Source organism: Mustela erminea, chromosome 12 (genome assembly GCF_009829155.1).
Source record: "Mustela erminea isolate mMusErm1 chromosome 12, mMusErm1.Pri, whole genome shotgun sequence".
Lineage (NCBI taxonomy): Eukaryota > Metazoa > Chordata > Mammalia > Carnivora > Mustelidae > Mustela > Mustela erminea.
The window spans coordinates 52934820-52947074 of record NC_045625.1 but is presented as its reverse complement, the minus strand read 5'-3'; the positions used below and the strand labels follow the sequence as shown (position 1 = coordinate 52947074).

General features: G+C 39.1%; 1 protein-coding gene across 5 annotated transcripts in view; it reads right to left on the bottom strand.

Annotated features, from left to right (window-relative positions):
- TTC39B (tetratricopeptide repeat domain 39B) overlaps nt 1-12255 on the bottom strand; it is a 132920-nt gene that overhangs the window by 70450 nt on the left and 50215 nt on the right. The window contains exon 1 of one of the 5 annotated variants that reach the window (XM_032307018.1): nt 878-1136. The exons of the other annotated variants lie outside the window; for them this stretch is intronic. The gene's annotated coding sequence lies outside the window, so the exon portion shown is untranslated. Of the gene's footprint in view, nt 1-877; nt 1137-12255 lie in introns of those variants that run through there. 5 annotated transcript variants of the gene reach the window in all.

The following is a 12255-nucleotide window of genomic DNA, read 5'->3' as shown; positions in this document are numbered from 1 at the left end:
TCATTGAAATCATAAGACATTTCATTTAACAAGGACAAATCAAGAACATAATGGGGGTTTTGACGGGAACCAAAACTTAACCTCTACCTTCACAAAATGTTCAAAATTGATTCCATAATATTTCAGCAAGGATACAGTTCCAGCCTCCAGTGAATTCCAAAGGGGGAAAGTGGGACACAGTGACTAAGGACAGATGTTAAGGCTAAAGAATCTACGTCATCAGAAAAAAATGGCACCAATTCAAATGCACAATTAGAAAAGGGGTGGTCATGCAAAGGTCACTTTTTAGTAATTCCCACCCCCTGTCACCTGTTAGAGAGACACCGAGAGAAGCCAATGCAGGGGTTCACAGTGAGAGGTAAAGTCTAGGACTATCAACCCCGCTATTCTGAGAGCATGCCAAGTGTACTTAATTTTTCCTTAAGGTTTTAATCACCCTAACAAAACAACACCCTATAATGAAGCCAGTAAAGGCCATAAGATGCACACAGTGAATCCACAACGAGCCATCATCAGCCTTCCATTGTTCTGCCGTCCCATGCACACCTTGCAGCAGCACTAAGCCAGCCATGGCATCCCGAGAAGACCACGTCCTCTGCAGCAGCAAGACGCAGTGTTTTCTCCGGTCTCAGCACTCACCCTCAGGAAGCCCAAAAGGGGGGAGGTGGGGGGGGAGGATTGGGGGAGAGCCCTGACCAGCTTGATATGAAGCCTTTAATAAAGACAACGTCAATTAACAAAAACTGCAGGTCTCCAGTGAGATTTAACTCCTATTTTTAAAATTTTCATGGCCATCCTTAAATTAAATCCTCACAGATCGAAACAGAACGCTGCAATCAGACCCCCAGGAACAGCTTTTAAAATGCCACATACTCACAGATTTAGAGCAGCTGTAACTTTGGAGGAATGAGTCTAGCCTCACTGTGGAGATGCCTTTCCCTCTCTTCTACCAGATTTTTTAAGGCAAACAAAAAGAAGAAGACAGTCCTCAGTTTAAAGGCCAACAAAAATCCTCAGTTTCTGTTCTATGTCTTGGTCTCCAGTGAGACTCAATTAAAGGGCATAAGGAGAGAAGTTGCCGAGGCTGCGGACAGCATCCCAGAGCTTCCCAGAGCAGAATTTAAGACATGTCAGTTAAAGTGGCAGCTACACTCACTGCCGTGGCTGACGCTTCTGCGGGAAGGGATGCCGGGAGATTTTTTTCCCCCAGTCTCTGCTGCAGCCTAATTCCGATCCATCACCATTTAATTATCCTAGGGAAACAGGCAAGACAAACACAAATGGCCTGGATTAATCAATTCTTCAGGGTCTCTTAGTGATTTTTTCATCTAATCCAAGGTTTCATCTCCATCTAAAGAGCACCAATTGAGGAATAAAAGGACTCCTTTTTCATTTTAAGAAAAACGTAAGAGCAGGCAAATATTCCCAGGTAAGAGTTAACTTCTATATCCCAAGACTTCTTTAAGACACTAAAATATAGGAAAATAAAGTTCTCTGAGGATTTTAATCTAACAGGTTAAATGCACAAAATTTAAATTTAAATTAGCAAAGTGAAATATACAAATGACATGTCAGACCCATATAGCTCTAAATGGCACTTTAAAATTAATATTAGATAAACAACATTTGAGCTGGTTTTGATGAAACTTAAAAAAGAAAAAAAAAGTATGCTTAGAGATGGTCAGTGACTTTGCAGCTTTCTTGTCTTCCCCTAAGTACTCTTCCTCATACTAGAATGGAACCATTTTTACAATGGGGCTCACCGTTGTATCTGATTATAAAAGTACCAGGTAATGTAGTCTAACATTTCCTGATTAGAAAATAATAAACTCCTTGAAGGGAAATGGAAAACAAAGAAGAAAAAACCCCAGCCATAATCTCATAACCCAGAGATAACGTGTTAATATTTTACAATACTTATCTCTAGTCTTGTTCCTCCATATAGATATAGAGAAAACTGTTTTCTTTACTACTACTGTTTTACATGCTATGTACTTTTTCACATGGCTTTATGTTATGATTATTTACCCGCACATGTGACCAATGTCTAAAAGTGCTCTAAAGAGTTAGCATATGCAATGACAGTCATATACTTGTGCTGGGCACAGGGGACATAGCAGTGAGCAGAACACACATGGTCCCTGCTTCTTGGAGCTCTCGGTTTAGACAGAAAGCCAGATACTCAGCAAATGATAGTTTTTATGATAGGTACTATAGGTCAAAGGAGAACTACAAGACACTTAAGATATATCAAAGAGACCAGGTCTTACGAAGGTCAAGGTTTCTTAAGGAATGACAAGCCCAACTACAAAATTATTAGTACAGTATATTTCACACCTACACTTTCCTATCAACATAAACATCTTCTTATCTTTTTTTAAAAAAATTATTTGTTTTGAGAGAGAGAGAAAGAGAGAGAGAGAGCTTGCATGTGAGTAGGGGAGGGGCAGAGAAAGAGAATCTTCAGGCTCTGTGCTGAGCGGGGAGCCAGATACAGGGCTCGATTCCAAGACCCATGAGATCATGACCTGAGTTGAAACCAAAAGTTGGATATTTAACCACTTAAGCAACCCAGGCAGCCCGTGAATATCTTTTTAACTAATATTCTTTTTTCCTACATCAAAAAAAAATTTAAGTCCGGCTATATTTTTGTGAATAATGTGCAATATCTAAGAAAATAATTGATCTAACTTGTATTTTGAACATAATCTTTGAGATACTAGAACAGGTAACCCACCCAGGTAATTTCAGACATCCCTAAAATTGTGAGTTACATGTTTCTAAGAAATCTTCAATGTAAAATTAACTTAGCCATGCTCAGAATCCCATGAAGGCTAACAGAATCCTTTGAGAATGTTGGAAGAGTTATGACAATTGGACATGAATCTGACAGAATCATAACGATGCATTTTAAGGACACAAACAAAACACCACACATCCAAATAAGTTATATAGTTGTTCCAGGTGAGCAAGGTCAACATCAATAGTGATAAATCATGTTGACAGCAGGCACTCTTGAAATGATATGATAATAATGGCACTTTATCCCTGTGGTCTTTCTCTCCCCAAAACCCCTACCCCAGTCTCACCATGAGAAAAGCACCAGACAAATTCCAATGTGGAGCATCCTATGAAGTGTCTGACTAGCACTCCTCAAAATTATCAAGATCTTTTCTTTCATAAGGAAAGAAAAGTCCGAGTATCATCGCAACCAATTAGGGAGAAACTAAGTAAATCTGAATAAAGTATGCACTTTAGTTAGTGATAACATAATAACACTGGTTTATTCATTATAATAAATTATGCTACTAATATTAGATATTAATAATGAGGGAAACTCTTGACCTTTCTGCAAATCTGAAACTGTTCAAAAAATAAAGTCTGTCTTTTAAAAACATTCTCTTTTCCAAACTGATAATATATATATTTTTTGGTCATTAGTAAAACATATCCCATAAAAATTCAGACAATGCAAAAAGGAAAAAGGGGCCTTTCTGAAACTATAAATACCCTATAATTCTACCATATTCAGATAACCAATCCCAAACTAAACAATTGTGTGTATGCGTGTATCATTAGACCATACATGGTATTTTTAGCTGTGTTAAACTCAGTAACGGTTCCCAAAGATATCCAAGTCCTAATCCCTAAAACTTATGAATGTTACCTTATGTGAGAAAAGAGATTTTTGTAGGTGTAATAAAATTAAGGATCTTGAGATGGGGAGATTATCCTGGATTATCTGAGTGTGCTCTAAATGCAATCACAAGTATCCTTATAAGAGGAAAGCAGAGAGGTATTTGACACGGAAGCCAGAAGATGTTGTGACTGGGCCACCTGGGTGGCTCAGTTGGTTAAGCGTCCAACTCTTGGTTTCAGCACAAGTCATGACTTCTCAGTGGTGAGATTGAGCCCCACATGGGGCTTCACTTTGAGCATGGAGGCTGTTTGGGATTTTCTTCCTTTCCCTATGCCCTCCCCCCCATTACCTCCTGCCGCTCATGGTCTCTTTCTCTAAAATAAATTTAAAAATAAAAATAAAAGCTGTTTAAAAAAAAAGAAAAGAAGAAGAAGATGATGATGTTATGATGGTGGAAGCAGAGAAATCTGAAAATACTATGCTGCTGGCTTTGAAGTTGGAGGAAAGAACCATGAGCCAACCAAGAAATACAAGAAATGCAGCCACAGAGGCTGGGAATAGGCAATAAAATGAATTCTCCCCTAGAGTCTCTCAAGGGAGTATAGTCATGGCAACACCTTGGTTTTGATTCAGTGAGAAGCAATTCAGGGGATGCCTAGGTGGCTCAGTCAGTTAAGCAACTGCCTTCAGCTGAGGTCATGATTCCAGGGTCTTCAGATCAAGTCCCACATCAGGCTCCTTGCTCAGTGGGGGGTCTGCTTCTCCTCCTGCCTGCTGCTCCCCCTGCTTGTGCTTACACACATGCTCTCTCTCTCTCTCAATCTCTCTCTCTCTTTCTCTGACAAATAAATAAATAAATAAAATCTTTTTTTTAAAAAAAGGCATTTCAGACTGACAACCTCTAGAACACTGAGAGAATAAATTTGCATTGTTTGAACCATGAAGTTTGTGGTAATTTGTTATAACAATTATAGGAAATTAATATAGTAACCTTAAAGACCTTTATTTCTTCTTTTTCAGTTACCTGCATATATCCCTTGGACAATTATTTCCATCAGTGCTCTCCTTCTTGATTTGCTTTTTGGGATTAACCCTCTTTCATATATGCTCAAAATATTTTCCCAGTTAATTCTCTATTAACTTGTTTTATTGGTCAAAACTATCACTCTTTTTTCCTGTTGGTGTCATGCTTAAAATATAATTTTCAAACCAAAGAATACAGAATTCCTTATCTTCATTTGCTTTTAATATTTAAAAAAACAAAGTCTCCAATTTCTTTTCTTCATTACTAAGAATCATGTAAGATTATACATCGCTATACCCATGTCCCTCCACACTTCAGTCCCTGGACTAGCATCAACACCAAAACTTGGACAGAGAATAAATATCATGGAGGGAGACAGGAAACTTCCTGGAGACCCCTAACCATACTCATACCCCCTATATCAAGTCTGTCCCCTCAAACTAAATGAGTTACCTCCCATAAAGAAAAGAGTTTGGCAAACATTTGTTAAACTATACAAAACAGGCAAGCTCTGTTTATCCCTGGTAAGGTGATGACGAGGTAGATCTCAGAAATGGGAAAATGGGGAAACAGTCAAGGGTAACAGTTACTCTTACTTCTCAGATATTTGTAAGATTTAACTAAAGGTCTTCTTTTTTTTTTTTTTTTTTTTAAGTGTTTTTGTATCTTGAGGTAGCTATTTTGAGGCAGCATGAGAATAGTTATACCAAAATTTCTCATAATAGAAACAGCAGTGCTCCCAATATGACATTATACATTAATTAATTGATATGTATATTCTATCTGCTTTATACTTTGCAATTTTTAAAAATGCAAATAAGTTCTTTTATAACTTAAAGACATATATTACAAAATAATTTTTTTATTTACATTGAGTTGTCTGAAAAGGTATCCTTGAACTATTTTAGTGACTAAGTTCTACTGAAAATATAGGATCCACCTATAAATCTAAACAGTAAAATTGTACTGAGATGTTGAGACTGTTCTTTCTAAATATATATGCTTTGAACAGTTGATCATGGAATTAATTTCCTTATAGTAAGTACACAGAACTATTTTAATCACAGTAAAAAAATTATTATTGGTATAATTTCTTTCAGATTGAGGGTGAACTTTTTAAATGGCAAAGAATCGCTTAAATCAATGGGGACCTGACACACAGAACTTTACACACACACAAACACACACACACACACACACACACACACACACAGAGTTTTTTTTTTTAAACTGTATAAAAGTAAAGTCAGGCTACCCCTGCAGAAAACTTTCATACTGCCAAAAACAGAAACCAAAATCTCCTAACTATATTGCCTCTAGGGGAGATTAAAACTATGCCTATACTTCTAAAAATGTTAATTCATCAGAGTTACATGGAGCTTTAACACATTTGGACATCTAGTTATAACATTCTGCTTACAGGTAATAAAAAAATTCCCCTTGCCAGTCTGAAACTTTCACTCTGGACAATAAAAATAAATAACACAGAAATTACTTTACACAATAATGAAAGTCATACACAAATCCCCAAATACCTCTTCAGGTTTTAGGGGTTTTTTTTTAAGATTTATATATTTTTTTGAGAGAGAGAGGGAGCATGCAAGAGCGCACAAGTGGGAGGGACAGAGGGAGAGGGAGAGAATCTTAAGCCGACTCAAGCTGAGTGAGGGGCTGGATATGGATCTCAATCCCATGACCCTGAGGTCATGACCCAGAGATCACAACCTGAGCTGAAATCAAGAGTTGGCTTAACCAACTGGGCCAACCAGTGCCCCAAATACCTTTTGTTTTAAGCAGTATCAGAGTCCTTTAGACTAGACTAAGTCTTCAGACTGTTTATTAAATGTGTATGACACATGACACTGAACTACACAATATACACAAATGCAGATTTTACTCCCCTTTTGAGGGGATCTCCCCATGGTGTTCTATAAACACAATGACACAAAAGGGGGACAGTGGGAAGAAGGGGAGAAAGGGAGAACCTGAGAGAGTGATTAATTTTCCAAACATAAGCAGTGAAGATGTTTGACACATTTCAAAAGGCAAAGTTTTCGAGTATCTGCTTTTGGGGGTTTATTAGTCATTTTAGTTTGCTATTTGATGAAATTATCAAAACAAGGCAGATAAAGATGGTAGAAAGTTAACAGAAAGTGGTCGAGCTCACTATCTCCCTCAGGATTTTGACAGATCATTTACATTCCCTCCAATGGAAAGAGTGTCAGCCCTGAGTTAAGAAATGGCAAAGGAGACACCAACAATCCTGGATAGTATTTACTATGCCCAAACAATTGGACATGACCTAATTATGCCTGTACTTGGGTTAAGTAACCAACCAGCTGCAACTCAATCTTCATTAAAAAAATATAAAATAAAATAACACACCCCAAAAGTTCTTTTAACTCACTCCCTCTGAACAATCATAGCCATTACCATTGTGCCCTATACTTAGAAAGCTCTCAATAAATGATGCCTGGATTGTTTTTAATGCACTGGAAATCCTTGCAGTCCACTCTGAGGGCTCATCTACATTTTCTGACTGGTACATTAATTCAATGAATTCTTAATTCGACACACACAAATTGAGCATTTACTACATGCCAAGCATGGTGCGTGGGTGCAGAGCACACCATGACAAATAGAATAGACCAGTCCCACCCTTCTGAAACTTAGAGAACAAAAAAACAGATGGTCAAAAGCAAGCAACAATTAACTACAAAATGACAAATGAAATGAGAAACACAAACAGGATGACAAGATAGGGAAGCGGGGAAAGGAGTAACCCACTGCGGTGGAGTCATCAAGAAAGGTAGGAAGACATTCAAGCTGACAGGTGAGGCTGCTCAGGTAGAAGACCTGGGAGGAGTGGGAGGAAGTCACTCTAGTCTGAGACACCAGCTCAAATCTAGGGTAGCAAAGAACTTGTTCAGTCAAAACCCTAAAGGAGGGGTGTGGCTGGAGAGCAGTGAACGAGAGTGGGGGGGTGCCCTGGACTAGGTTTCCACCTGGATGTGGGGCCTGAGCGCCTCAAGCTTTGTGGACCCGGTAGATTGGGGTTTCATCCTCGGGGACACATAAACTCATGGACGGGAGCTAAGTAGGGGAGTGTCATCATACAACTTCGTTTCTTTTTGTTTTTTTTTTTAAGATTTTATTTATTTATTTGACAGACAGAGATCACAAGTAGGCAGAGAGCAGGCAGAGAGAGAGGGGAAGGGAAGCAGGCTCCCCGCAAAGCAGGGAGCCTGATGCGGGGCTCAATCCCAGGACTACGGGATCATGACCTAAGCTGAAAGGCAGAGGGTTTACCCCACTGAACCATCCAGGCACCCCACAACTTCATTTCTAAAAGGATCACTCTGCCCTAATTCAAAAAACATGCTGTTAAACAATTAATTATGAGACAACTGGGAAAATGTGAACACTGATAGTATATTTGATGACTACTGTTAATTTTGTTAGGTGTGATAACAGTCTCATGATGCTTTTAAAAAGAGATCTAGCATTTATATTTGTGTGCTAAATGATACCATATAAGACATATAGATTAGATAATAGTTCTGTATCAATGTTAATTGCCTGACTTAATCTCTTAAAAAGGTAATTCTGTAAGAGAACATCTTCGTTTTTATGAAGTACATATTGAGATATTTAAAGGTAGAAATAAATTATGTCTAGAATACAATTCCAAATAACTAAGGGGTGGGTTATAGATGAAATAAAATTGGCCTTGGGTTCACAATTGTTGAAGGTGAGTGACGAGCACAGGCAAGTTCAGTTTCCTATCCTCTCTGCTTTCTGTACATGTATGAAATTTTTTATATTCAATTCTTTAAAAATAAGATAGCTTTGGCTGCTGATTGGAGACTAAGTGGGGTGCCATTGGGAAGGTGGGAAGACAGAGAACAAAGGAAGCAAGAAAACAGGTTAGGCTGACCTTAAAGTAATTTGGGCAAACCTGAGACTGCCTTGAGCTAATTAAACAGAAAGGAGAGAGTGAAAAGTGAAGAGATGGGAAATAAATTCTGGAGGTAGACATCATCAGGCTTGGTATCATGGAAGTTAGGGGAAAGAGAAGGAATCAAAGAGGTCTCCTGAGTATCTGGCTTGAGCAAGTGAGTGGAGATGGGGAAACCCAGGAGAGGACAAGGTTTTAGATGAAGAAGGCAGATGAGTAACACGAGTTCAGTCTGTAACACGTGCATTAAGGTGTCTGGAAACATCCAAGTGAGCGATCACATAAGCAATGACTGGACCGATTTCCCATTACAACTATTGAAACAGCCCCAGACAGAGCAGCAAGAGCAGTTGCCATGCGCAAAAGAGCACTGATGGAGGAGGTGAGGAACTCAGCACAGGGAGCAGGGTCCCTCTGGCTTTCAACCCAGGCATTGCCAGCTGGGGCTGAGTGACAGAGAGGCTCCTGAGTCCGCAGAAAGGGCAACCACAGTGGCAAAGGCCCTGTTCATAGGGATTCACCAGCCATTCATTTTGCCACCAACCAAAGTTGGAGGAAGTCTTCTTCCTCCACTGGGCTTCCCGGGAATATGAGATAACTAGATCAAAGGGAGACTAAGAAGCTTTCCTTCAAGCTACAAAATCCTGTCAGTCCTCCTCCATGGGTGAAAGAGAGCATTTATGGAATATATGTACCCTAACTCTAAATGTACATATACACTCTGTCCCCCAGTAACCTTACATAAAAAACTTCTCATTTTGGAAGTTCCCAATATAGTCACAGACCATTAAAAGACACCTAAAAGTACAAAAGACAATGCAAAGAAGAGCAATTCAAGTAGTGACAATACAGGTGAAAGACACTAGGGATACTGCTCAGTCTTGGCTTTTTTTAGAAAACTTGATTTCCGTTGACTAACTCCATTAACTTTGACACACGCGTTTTCATCATGTAATATCTCTGAAACCAGGATGCACCTTAAAACTGGCAGCAACTTTGGCCTAGATCAAAGTTCTTAAGGAGAGGATCTACATTTGCTTCTGCCAATTACGTGAGGGCACCACCAATCTGATTCACTTAACATTAAATGACCTGCTTGAAGTTGTTTGGGCCACACTGATAACTAAAATTCAGACTACAAACCAGCTTGTTATTCAAACTCTTAAGAGTGTTAAAAATGCAAACATAGAACCCATTGATTCCATTCCTAGGTATGTATGCCAGAGAGTGAAAACACATGTCCACAAAAGACTTATATATTTATTCCCAGCAGCATTATTTACAGTAGCCAAAAACTGGAATCTGTCAACTTGTGAATGGATAAACAAAATGTGGTGTATCCATATATTTGAATATTATTCAGCCATAAAAAAGAATGAAGTACTGATACACAGTACAACATGAATGAATTTCAGAAGCCAAATACAAAAGGACACATATTGTGTGATTCTACTTATATGAAACGTCTCCAGAGATAAATCTAGAGACAGAAATTAGATTAGTGATTGCCTAGGGGTGGGGACAAGAATGGGGAATGACAGTAAAGGGGCACAAAGTGTCTATTATTTCAGGTTATATAAAGTGCTTTGGAAATAGATTATAGTGATGGCTATATAACTCTGTAAATATGCTACACTTAAAATGGGCAGTTTATGGGACATAAGTTAGCATTGCAAGAGGGCTGTTTAAAAAGAAATTATCAGGGCAGAGAATTTCATGAGAGGTTTTTCTTTTCCCTCCCTACTTAGTACTAGGATTGAAATACACAAGCTCTGCTACCATGTCCTCCTGCATGACAGTTTCCTTTTTCTTTCCTTTATGCAAGGTCTCCTATCAAATTCTTCTGGTTTTTTTTTCCCTCGGTGGCATATGAGATAATGACAGAAATGCCATTGTAGGGGTGCCTGGGTGGCACGTCGGTTAAGCATCCAATTCTTGATTTCAGTTCAGGTGCTGATCTCAGGGCCCTAAGATGGAGCCCTGAATGGGACTCCACACTGAGCATGGGGCCTACTTAAGATTCTCTCTCTCCCTCACCCTCCACTCCTTCCCCTCTGCTCACATGCTCGCTCTCAAAAAAAAATTTTTTTTTTAATTTAAATTCCATCTTCAAACAAAGTAATTGTCAACCTGGTTGAGAAAAGGCAGGTGGGCTGGGGGGAGCAGTTCCTCTCCAAATTTGTATTGCCTAAGAGGGGAGAGTTGGGCCAAACAAAATCAGAGAAACATGAAAATAAACCCAAATCTGCCTGGAGTTACTATTTATAAGTTCACCACTATGAAGAAAATATTAACTAGATGTTTTCCAACTAGCATTCACTGACTTTCACCTTAAATAACCTTAAACAGTGCAAACTAGTTGATCACAATTAGTTGATCTAATCTAATAAGAAAAAACAAAATGACCTTAAAAACTTTATCCCATTGTAATCTACAATTACAGTTCAAAAGAGAAAGTGTAAAGAAGGAAAAAGTGTAAAGAAGTGTAAAAAAGGACACAGTCCCGTGTCAGGCTCGCTGCTCAGTGGGGAGTCAGAGTCCCCCTTCTCTGTCTCTGCCTGCCTCTCTGCCTACTTGTGTTCTGTCTGTCAAATAAATAAATAAGATCTTTTAAAAAAGGGGAATAAAAATGCTGTGCTACAAAATATTTTTATTTCCATCGTAAGCTTCTTATCCTTCGGTTAAAAATGTCTATTTCAATTTCTGGAGGTAAGCATAAACTCACAGTCGTTCTTGCACATGAACACATTCCTCCCTACTGCATCACATTGCCTCAGGACTCGATTCAACACATCCACATTTCTAGGTAAGGATAAACTCAAAAACTTAATAAGATGCTATGGAATATAAGAGATCACTGCTGCAAACACATTACACCTGCGTCTAACAGTCTTTGAGTAAAAAAGAAAATCTTAATTAACTAGTACCCCCATCAGGGCCCTCCTGTTAATTAGATTTTTGTTCCATGGCCCCCTATGGTTTTTATGAAAAAGAGATTAATCAAAAACACTACTAGTCATGGGGGCACATAGGTGGCTCAGTGGGTTGAGCATCCAGCTCTTGGTTTCCGCTCAGGTCATGAACTCAGGGATCCTGGGATCAAGCCCCGTGTCGGGTTCCACACTCAGTGGGGAGTCTCAGTGAAGAGTCTGTCCCTCAGCCCCTCTCGTGCTCTCTCTCAAATAAATAAATAAAATCTTTAAAAAAACAAAAAAACTACCAAGTCACAAAGATTCCAAGTGGTTAATCTGCGCTCTCTCTGCAACAGAGGCCAAGTATCCTCGGTGACCCATCTTCACTTGGTCCACAGGTGTGTCGGGTAATTCTGGTATCCCTTAACCCAGAGCCAGTGCCAGGCTCCTATTCCCATCTCTCTTTTGGAACCCCTGAAACATTTTATTTATTCTTTGTGTGTCATATCACAGTCAATTTATATACAGACTCTTTTTATACCCACCACTCTACTGTCAGAGATGGTGGTTGTGCCGAGAACCAAGAAGAACACACCAGCAGGGAATTGTTAAATCAGGAAGCAAGACCGCTAATCCCTCTGGCAAATTTCTGTAGATCATAACATGGGTCTAATTTACAGTCCCTCCCCAAGAGGTCATTTCCTTATGCCAAGCAAGTCAG